General features: G+C 38.1%; 1 protein-coding gene across 9 annotated transcripts in view; it reads left to right on the top strand.

Moving 5' to 3' along the window:
* Positions 1-10,836, top strand: part of LOC133639584 (lymphoid enhancer-binding factor 1-like) — a 222,460-nt gene that overhangs the window by 1,204 nt on the left and 210,420 nt on the right. For 4 of the 9 annotated variants that reach the window (XM_062033019.1, XM_062033023.1, XM_062033022.1 and 1 more), the window contains exons 2-4: positions 3,179-3,259; positions 4,684-4,808; positions 6,415-6,499. The gene's annotated coding sequence lies outside the window, so the exon portion shown is untranslated. The remainder of the gene's footprint in view (positions 1-3,178; positions 3,260-4,683; positions 4,809-6,414; positions 6,500-10,836) is intronic. The other 5 variants (XM_062033017.1, XM_062033016.1, XM_062033020.1 and 2 more) reach the window with 3 other exon arrangements.

Raw genomic sequence — 10,836 nt, 5'->3', positions numbered from 1 at the left:
ATAGAACAAGAAAATGTGGCTTGTCAAGACTTTCCAAAACAAGTAAAATCAGCTAACCTCAATGAACCCAAAAATACCTTAAAATAAGTATATTCTCACTAATAACAAGTGCACTTTTCTTGGTAAAAAAACCCAAATATGAGACCTTTTTGCTCAATATGTTGAAAAATATTCTTAAATTAAAGTAAATGCTAGTGCCGTTATCTTGACATAATGATATGCGCTCGGCATTACATTTCTTGAAACCAGCAAACTTATACTAAAAACTAGTTTATTTTAATGGAAAGGCAACGAGACAAGCGCTTGTTACTCTCGGGGTCTCCTAGCCGCTCAGGCAAATCATATGATCTAAAAATGCATTTTTCCATCGATAACATGACATTGCGCCAAGTGCATGCTCTTTCAGTCAATTAGTGCGCATATATACCGTATTTTTCGGAGTATAAATCACTCCGGAGTATAAGTTGCACCGGCCGAAAATGCATAATAAAGAAAGAAAAAGACACATATAAGTCGCACTGGAGTATAAGTCACGTTTTTGGGGAAATTTATTTGATAAAACCCAACACCAAGAATAGACATTTGAAAGGCAATTTAAAATGTCTAAAGAATAGTGAACAACAGGCTGAATAAGTGTATGTTATATGAGGCATAAATTACCAACTGAGAACGTGCCTGGTATGTTAACGTAACATATTATGGTAAGAGTCATTCAAATAACTATAACATATAGAACATGCTATACGTTTACCAAACAATCTGTCACTTCTAATCGCTAAATCCCATGAAATCTTATACGTCTAGTCTCTTACGTGAATGAGCTAAATAATATTATTTGATATTTTACGATAATGTGTTAATAATTTCACACATAAGTCGCTCCTAAGTATAAGTCGCAAAAACTGCGACTTATAGTCCGAAAAATACAGTACAGCCCAGCCCCCGGCCAAAAAAAATTTAATTGTAATTTTGAAGAATTTATCTGAATGTGCATGAACTATTTTTGTTCAAAATTGTTAGAAATGGCACATGTTAAATGTTTAAATATTAACTGTCAGTTTACTGTACTGTGCCAACTGTACTACTATATGAGTACGTGTTTTCTATTGTTTCATTGAAAATAAAACTGCAAAGTCCATTTGGCTGTCATCCGTTTTAATTATGAGACACAATTGTGTCAAAGTCATGATTTTTTTTTTTTATGCTTGAAATAAGAAATAATTACTTAAAAAAAGTAGTTTTATACTTGTGAGTGTTGATGACACAGCTTTGGATCAGTTGATATTCTAGTTTCAAGCATGTTTTACTCAATATAGGTATTCAAATCTCAGCAATAAGCTGTAATATCTTACTGAGATCATTTAGGAGCAAAACACTTAAAACAAGTAAAACACTCAAACATAAAATCTGCTTAGTGAGAAGAATTATCTTATCAGACAGAAAATAAGCAAATATCACCCTTATTTGAGATATTTCATCTTACTTAGATTTCACTTTTTGCAGTGTACAACCTTAGAAAAAAAACGTATCTCTCCAAGTACCACGGTGACCATAATAAGGCCACGTTTACACTGCAAAAACTGAAATCTAAGTAAGATTAAATATCTCAAATAAGGGTGATATTTGCTTATTTTTTGTCTGATAAGATAATTATTCTAACTAAGCAGATTTTATGTTTGAGTGTTTTACTTGTTTTAAGGGTTTTGGTCCTAAATGATCTCAGTAAGATATTACAGCTTATTGCTGAGATTTGAATACCTATATTGAGTAAAACATGCTTGAAACTAGAATATCAACTGTTGCAAAGCTGTGTCATCAACACTCACAAGTATAAAACTACTTTTTTAAAGTAATAATTTCTTATTTCAAGCATGAAAAAAAATCATGATGCAGAGCACATATAATAATAATAATAATAATAATAATAGATTATATTTGTAAAAAACACTTTACATTGAGCAAAAAACCTCAAAGTGCTGCAGTGTATTGAAAATAAAATAAAATAAAGATAATAAAAAAATAAAATAAAAACTAGAACTGCATAATAGCTAAAACTAGTATGCATATATCTATAAAAAGGCTTTTTTTAAAAGAAGTGTTTTTAAGCCTTTTTCAAAAGCATCCACAGTCTGTGGTGCGCTCAGGTGGTCAGGGAGAGCGTTCCACAGACTGGGAGCGGCAGAGCAGAAAGCCCGGTCTCCCATAGTTCGTAGCTTTGTCCTCTGAGGTTGGAGGAGGTTAGCCTGTCCGGAGCGGAGGTGTCGATTGGAGGATTTGGGGGTGAGTAGTTCTTTGAGGTAGAGGGGGGCATTTCCGTGGAGGCACTGGTGGGTTAGTAGGGAGACTTTGTATTCAATCCTGAGTGGAACAGGAAGCCAGTGAAGGGATTTGAGAATTGGTGTGATGTGGTCGTATTTCCGCACTCTCATCATATCATTATGTCAAGTTAATGGCACTAGCATTTACTTAATTTAAGAATAATTTTCAACATATTGAGCAAAAAGGTCTCATTTTTTTTCTACCAAGAAAAGTGCACTTTTTATTAGTGAGAATATACTTATTTTAAGGTATTTTTTGGGTCCATTGAGGTTAGCTAATTTTACTTGTTTTGGAAAGTCTTGACAAGCCACATTTTCTTGTTCTATTGGCAGATAATTTTGCTTAGTTCAAATAAAATACCACTAATTTTTGTATTTTTTTTTCTCTTGTTTTTGAACACTGACTTTTTGCAGTGTACACCAGAGTAAATCCCACCTAACCTTATCCGTGTGCACACACAACAATGCCACTGTTTCTGGCATCACTTCCTCTCCGAACTCAGTTTGTAAACGATCAATAAGTCCATACAAAGCTAAGAGCCGGAGATTCAAGAAATAAACGGCGCACTTACCCGTGTAAAAAATGTCAGAGGAAGGGCACCATAAACGATAGTTTAGTGTGGCTGAAACGGGGCTTAGGCTAAATAATTATTAGTTTAAGGGGTTAAATGACTGAGTGTAGACATAGCCTAAGCAACATGAAAATACTGTAGCATAGTAGGACCAAGTATTGATTACATATAGTTTGAACAGTAACACTGTTTAATACAGGAAAATAAAACAATGTACTTAATCAAGTGATTCTTTATCGTAGTACTGCCACCAGAGTCGTGTATAGAGAGAGTATGTGTGTATATGAGTTTCAGAAAGAAGACAAGTATGGGGAAAAAGAGGTTCGCCATCGACACTGGAAAGCCACCAACAACAGTGTCTTGTGCGAGGTAAACACACAACACAACGTCTGGGTTTTGTTCAGGAGAGAACACACATACGCTAACACAAATAACAGAAAAAATGAACACATTAAAGAGACGGTTTGACAAAAACAGACTATCGTTCAATCTCGGTAAAGCTAAGAGAATGCTATTAGGTAACGGCAGAAGAGAAAGTAAAACATAAATTCGATTGTGCTAATTGCTAACAGCTAGCTAGCCAGCTAGCTTGGCTACAGTTAAATGGTGAGCATTTTTGCTTAGTCATTATCATTTGCATATCAACCTTAAAACTACTAACACTACAGCAGTGGTTCTCAAACTTTTTTCCACCAAGTACAACCTTAGAAAAAAAACTTGTCTCTCCAAGTACCACGGTGACCATAAGACCCCGTTTACACTGCAAAAACTGAAATCTAAGTAAGATTAAATATCTCAAATAAGGGTGATATTTGCTTATTTTTTGTCTGATAAGATAATTCTTCTCACTAAGCAGATTTTATGTTAGTGTTTTACTTGTTTTAAGGGTTTTGGTCCTAAATTATCTCAGTAATCTATTACAGCTTGTAACTGATATTCTATGACCTATATTGAGTAAAACATGCTTGAAAGTAGAATATCAACTGATCCAAAGCTGTGTCAGCAACACTCACAAGTATAAAACTACTTTTTTAAAGTAATAATTTCTTATTTCAAGCATGAAATAACAAATCATGATGCCGAGTGCATATCATTATGTCAAGATAATGGCACTAGCATTTACTTCATTTAAGAATATTTTTCAACATATTGAGTAAAAAGGTCTCTTTTTTTCTGCCAAGAAAAGTGCACTTGTTATTAGTGAGAATATACTTATTTTAAGGTATTTTTGGGTTCATTGAGGTTAGCTAATTTGACTTGTTTTGGAAAGTCTTGACAAGCCACATTTTCTTGTTCTATTGGCAGATAATTTTGCTTAGTTCAAATAAAATACCCCTAATTTTTGTATTTTTTTTTCTTGTTTTTGAACACTGACTTTTTGCAGCCGGATAAGGTTATCCAGAGTAAATCCCACTTAACCTTATCCGTGTCCACACCCAACAATGCCACTGTTTCTGGCATCACTTCCTCTCCGAACTCAGTTTGTAAACGATCAATAAGTCCATACAAAGCTAAGAGCCGGAGATTCAAGAAATAAACGGCGCACTTACCCGTGTAAAAAATGTCAGAGGAAGGGCACCATAAACGATAGTTTAGTGTGGCTGAAACGGGGCTTAGGCTAAATAATTATTCGTTTAAGGGGTTAAACGACTTAGTGTAGACATAGCCTAAGCAACACGAAAATACTGTAGCATAGTAGGACCAAGTATTGATTACATATAGTTTGAACAGTAACACTGTTTAATACAGGTAAATAAAACAATGTACTTTAATCAAGTGATTCTTTATCGTAGTACTGCCACCAGAGTCGTGTATAGAGAGAGTATGGCCAACCCGGTTTCAGAAAGAAGACAAGTATGGGGAAAAAGAGGTTCGCCATCGACACTGGAGAGCCACCAACAACAGTGTCTTGTGCGAGGTAAACACACAACACAACGTCTGGGTTTTGTTCAGGAGAGAACACACATATGCTAATACAAATAACAGAAAAAATGAACACATTAAAGAGACGGTTTGACAAAAACAGACTATTGTTCAATCTTGGTAAAGCTAAGAGAATGCTATTAGGTAACGGCAGAAGAGAAAGTAAAACACAAATTAGATTTTGCTAACAGCTAGCTAGCCAGCTAGCTTGGCTACAGTTAAATGGTGAGCATTTTTGCTTAGTCATTAGCATTTGCATATCAACCTTAAAACTACTAACACTACAGCAGTGGTTCTCAAACTTTTTTCACCAAGTACCACCTTAGAAAAAAACTTGTCTCTCCAAGTACCACGGTGACCATAATAAGGCCCCATTTACACTAAACCAGATAAGGTTATCCAGGGTAAATCCCACCTAACTTTATCCGTGTACACACACAACAATGCCACTGTTTCTGGCATCACTTCCTCTTCGAACTCAGTTTGTAAACGATCAATAAAGTCCATACAAAGCTAAGAGCCGGAAATGCAAGAAATAAACGGCGCACTTACCCGTGTAAAAAATGTCAGAGGAAGGGCACCTTAAACGATAGTTTAGTGTGGCTGAAACGGGGCTTAGGCTAAATAATTGTTCGTTTAAGGGGTTAAACGACTTAGTGTGTGTGTGTGCAGAAAACATCGCACAGGGCGATGTGATGCGTCTAGTGCAGTAGCCTTGGAGTAGTAGTACCTGTAGTTAGTGCATGCTGCATGCCGCTTTTGCTTGCTATGCTGCATGCTGCTTCTGCCTGATACTCATTGCTTTCAGCTAGTGCCGCCGGCTAGCCCTCTGTCTCAGAGGGCGAAAAGAGGAGCCGAGTGCATAAGCCTCCTCAGCCGGTACATAGCCTCTCCATTGTCAAGACTCGTACATGCCTCCTCGTGGCCACACACGGTAACTGGAACCTCGCGGTTCCAGGCTAAGTTGTACGGGATCTCGGAGCAGCAGGGGGCCCCAGAGACGGGGCATGCAGGCCCACCGGTGTGTGGACATGCCCTGGTGCCCAGTCAACCCCTGTCCCAGCTATGGGTAAATAACCCCAGCTATGGGCGAATAGTGAAAACCGCCTCAACGGTGGACCAGGCGGAAGATGGCGGCAGCGGAATGCACCACAACGGCTGGGAAGGCGGATGAAGGCTGCAGCAAAGACGGGTCCCCAGTCGTCTTGGTCTCCATGCCACTGGACCCTGGCCCGCTCAATGCCAAGGACTGTGTGGTGGCTGACCGTGCACCAGTCTCCCCACATTAAAAGATTCCACGCACAGGCGTCCTCCATATAGGGAATCCAAAATATGTGGATCACGGATTGGCCTACACAGCCATCTACGGATCCACAGATAGACGACCCTACGGAGGACAGTCATACTCGTTTCGAGTGACCGCCGACGACGACGACGACGAAACGACTTAGTGTAGACATAGCCTAAGCAACATGAAAATACTGTAGCATAGTAGGCCCAAGTATTGATTACATATAGTTTGAACAGTAACACTGTTTAATACAGGAAAATAAAACAATGTACTTTAATTAAGTGATTCTTTATCGTAGTTCTGCCACCAGTCTGTTTCAGAAAGAAGACAAGTATGGGGAAAAAAAGGTTCGCCATCGACACTGGAGAGCCACCAACAACAGTGTCTTGTGCAAGGTGAACACATGACACAATGTCTGCGTTTTGTTCAGGAGAGGACACACATATGCTAATACAAATAACAGAAAAAATGAACACTTTAAAGAGATGCTTTGACAAAAACAGACTATCGTTCGTTCTCTGTAAAGCTAAGATAATGCCATTAGGTAACGGCAAAAGAGAAAGTAAAACACATACAATTAGCCTGAGTAGACATTGTAAGAGTAAAATAAACAACATTTTGGTTGTAATAATAGATGGCAGTGGCTCAATAAAGTTTGTCTAAGCTTAAAAGAACAGGAATAGCACAAACAATACGTTGAAGGCAGCCACCATAGTTGACAAAAGGCCCTTTTCCACAACAAGTTCAGGAACTTTAGTTACCCTGAACTATGGGTTCCTGCAGAAGTGTGTGGTTTGTGTTTCCACCGCATTTCACAGTTCCATCTAGTTTATACAAAATCAGGCTGATGACGTATGGAAGTGTGGTTCAGTATATTTCTACACTGATACCATGTAAATAAACAGACAATATTCGTCAAAGTTATTTTACTAAAAAGTAAGTAAATAAAATACAAAGCAATAATATACAAAACAATATGATTTGAAAAATAAAGTGTACCGAATTGTTTATAAAAGTCAGGCTTTTGTCCGCGATGTCTGACAGTCAGATAGTCGTTCTCTCAGTAAATGATTAATTCATGAGGGTCATGTGTTTCCTTATGGTCCTTTTCAGATGTATAAAAATATATAAATCATAAATGTCAGTGTTTATCGGCTTCAGCGTTAGCTTGTTAGCATTAGCATTCTGTTCACTCAGGTTGAGGCTAATAACGACACAAATTGAGTGTTACTGACTACTTTTAAAACATGCAATAGAGTAAATATGTTATATTTGATGCAATTTACCTTTGTTCTACTCGTGTACTCCCTCTTTTATTTCACATTTATCCAACAAAGTCTCATAGTAAGCAGCTGAGGTTGTTGCTTCAAGTTTGGCTTCATACTCCTCTGTAAATACGCTTAAAAGAGTCCGTCCTGTTCTCGTAGCTTTGTGTATGGAAATTAAGTTTGTAAAAAATAATAAACAACAATAAACTGCATATAGTTTTAAGACCACTGCTGAGGAAAAATACTGCAAGAAAGTTCCACTGATCAACGTTCTTTAGCAAAAAGATGCCCCACAAAAGTTCCTGCAAGCCGAAATTAGCTTTCGATCTTCTTTCTCTCCGTTGTCAAAATGGAAATTAACAAGTCGTGTAGCAATCTGTAAATTGCGGTCCTGTGTTGGAAAAATAAGTTTTAGGAACGCCACCAACTTAGTCCAACCAATCAGCGTTCGACAGCATAGCCCGCTCAGATAAGGTTCCAAGAACCTTCTAAAAAGTCCTACCTAGCTGGCAGGAACTCCGAAAAGTTCTTGAAGAACTAAATCTACCTGGGTAGTTTTTGGTAGAAACACAGGGGAGACTTTATTTCCCCGTACTTTAAAGTTCCTGCAGTGTAAAAGGGCCTATACTGTACTTCACACAATGTCATAATTTCCCCGTGTTTATTGGTCCAAAGCTAACGAAGATTTTGGTAAAAAGAGGGTAATAAGTAATTTTTTCGGTTGTTCAGTGTACTCTTTTTACGTCTCTTGCGCTGTCGGGTGTGTATTATAGAGCCTGCTGGTCACTAAACACTGCATTAATACGGCAGCAGTGTGCAGCAAATAGGGCCGCAAAATTATACTTACCTACTTAATTTTAAGAGAATGTTTTATTGTAAGTTTATGAGCTGGAGTATGTTTAGAACTATATAAAGACACATTATTTTGGTTTATTACTACAGAAAATCTACCGTCTCAACGACAGCATTTGCTTGCATTCGGGCACAACCGCACATGTCCTTGGTAGCAAAAATACACTGGCAGTTATCCAACAATATCCCAAAGTCAAACAGGACATAAAAATTGGGGGCAAGGGTGAGAAAAATTGTGGTGGAAATTATACTATAGACACATACTGTTAAGTGTGTCTTTAACATCTATATAGAGTGCTAGGATTTAGGGCGGCGCAACATATACGATATATAAATTTGACTGTCAATGCATGTTGATGACACATTGTGGCTCGCCTTGTAGCGGCTAATCTCCCTCCACACTGCAAAGCCACTTCTATGTCCCTAATCCTCACCTCCATGGCGGCTATTAAACTACGTTTCCTAGCATTATTATCACTGGAGGATAAAGAATAGGTAATTTTGCTACACGACACAATAAGACAGGCTAACAGCTAAGCTAGAGTTTTGAGTGTTAACAGAGGTGGGCAGATGGATACAAAAAGCTACAGTAACAATACCAAGTAGTATCAGTATATTGTCGATACTACAGTGATTAGATCAATACATTTTATTTTCACAAAATGTTTTGTCGTTATTGTTATTTTATGTGATAAAAGGGAATAAGGAAGTAATTTGAAAATATAATTGATATTGTTCCATGCAATCTTGTGTTCTGTTTATAATTGTGATCACCGATATAATCATTCAATAATCTTGTAAATGTTGGGTATCAGCAGTGTTGGGACTAACGCGTTACTAAGTAACGCGTTACTGTAACACCGTTAGTTTCGGCGGTAACTAGTAATCTAACACGTTATAAATAAATGATAAATGGGTTATACTTGTATAGCGCTTTTTTACCTTCAAGGTACTCAAAGTATTTCCACATTCACCCATTCACACACACATTCACACACTGATGGCGGGAGCTGCCATGCAAGGTGCTAACCAGCAGCCATCAGGAGCAAGGGTGAAGTGTCTTGCCCAAGGACACAACGGACGTGACTAGGATGGTAGAAGGTGGGGATTGAACCCCAGTAACCAGCAACACTCCGATTGCTGACACGGCCACTCTACCAACTTCGCCACGCCGTCCCACGTTATTTTTTTATATACAGTAACTCAGTTACCGTTACTGCATGATGCGTTACTGCGTTATTTTACGTTATTTGTATGTAGTATCGGCTAGAAACTGAAGATCTGAGTGTGTTTTATTGGAGGGCTCCGGTGGAAAAGAAGAGGCGTGCTTTCCCCCACCCACAGAAAGCACGCCTCCCCGCAGGGGAGACGTTCCTCCAGAGCCGTACTTCGGGTCTAACAACCTTCACTTTACCCGGAAGAGGGTCTTTACAGCTGAGGGTGAATGACGAGCCCGGCGGTTTGTTGCAACTTTGTGACTTTATTGCACGCAGCCATCCACCAAGCTAGAGCACCTACACGCACTCACTGTCGCCGCTCCCTCACCTCTCTCGCCCACTCACTCACTGACGTCACTCACCTCTCATGCTGTCATATCTTAAAGGGCCACACACATACACATACGCTACTCTCATAACAACTAACAAGACATCATGGCGAAGCCAGAAGTCGAGTTTTTTAACATGGAGACATTCTCAATACTTTTCTTTTGTCGAGCACAAAGAAAATAACATTTTAGTTAAATGTAAGTTGTGTCTTGGATTAAAGATCCTATCTACTTAGAGTTAAAGTGCCATTATGTTGCAGCTAAATAGTTTTGTCAATTTTTTCTGGCCTGAAATAAATTGGCCCTTTGAAACATATCTTTGTCTTTGTGTGTTGTATGTAGACCACATTGTTTTCTGAGTTCAGTGATGCCCTCCCCTCCATTTTTCTGCATTCTTTCGTATCTCAAGTTATCATTACGTATATGTATTGTTGCATTTGAACAATTGTATTGTTGATAATAAAGGTAAAGTACTGGTATTGTTTATTATCAATAGCACTATTTCTATTGGTATTCATATTGCTCCATTTTTAGTGTAATAATGCTCATTGTCATTTCTGTATTTTTTTTAAAATTTTTCGCTAACTGCTTATTTGCTATTACTTTTACCATCATATTTGTACATGTCGTATTTGCTGATGTTGCTCTGTTGTTGTTGTTGTTGTTGTTGTGTTTGCTGTTGTTGTTTTTGTCTCTCTGTCTAATCCCCCTCTTGTCCCCACAATTCCCCCCTCTGTCTTCCTTTTTCTCTCTTTCTATCCCCTCCTGCTCTGGCCCGGCTGCACCAAATGATAATATAAATACATTTAATAAAGTCAAAATACAAGTAAGGCAACAAGAGAAGTATCCTACACTTCTCTTTTGTAAAGTAAATCTGAACAGCCGATATGGGCATCTACATCTGCTATATGATTTGCCCGAGAAGCTGGGCAGGACATTATTAAAAAAATAAATAAAAAAAGTGATGTAAATGCATGTCAAGTTGATCAACAGATTGTATTATTCTCCAGTGCAATAACAGTACTGAAATGAAGGCTAAAAGGGCATTAATGGGAGCCTTAAAAAA

The sequence above is a fragment of the Entelurus aequoreus genome, linkage group LG22, assembly GCF_033978785.1.
Source record: "Entelurus aequoreus isolate RoL-2023_Sb linkage group LG22, RoL_Eaeq_v1.1, whole genome shotgun sequence".
NCBI classification, from domain to species: domain Eukaryota; kingdom Metazoa; phylum Chordata; class Actinopteri; order Syngnathiformes; family Syngnathidae; genus Entelurus; species Entelurus aequoreus.
Note: the sequence above shows the minus strand (reverse complement) of the source record. Positions and strands in the feature narration are given on the sequence as shown.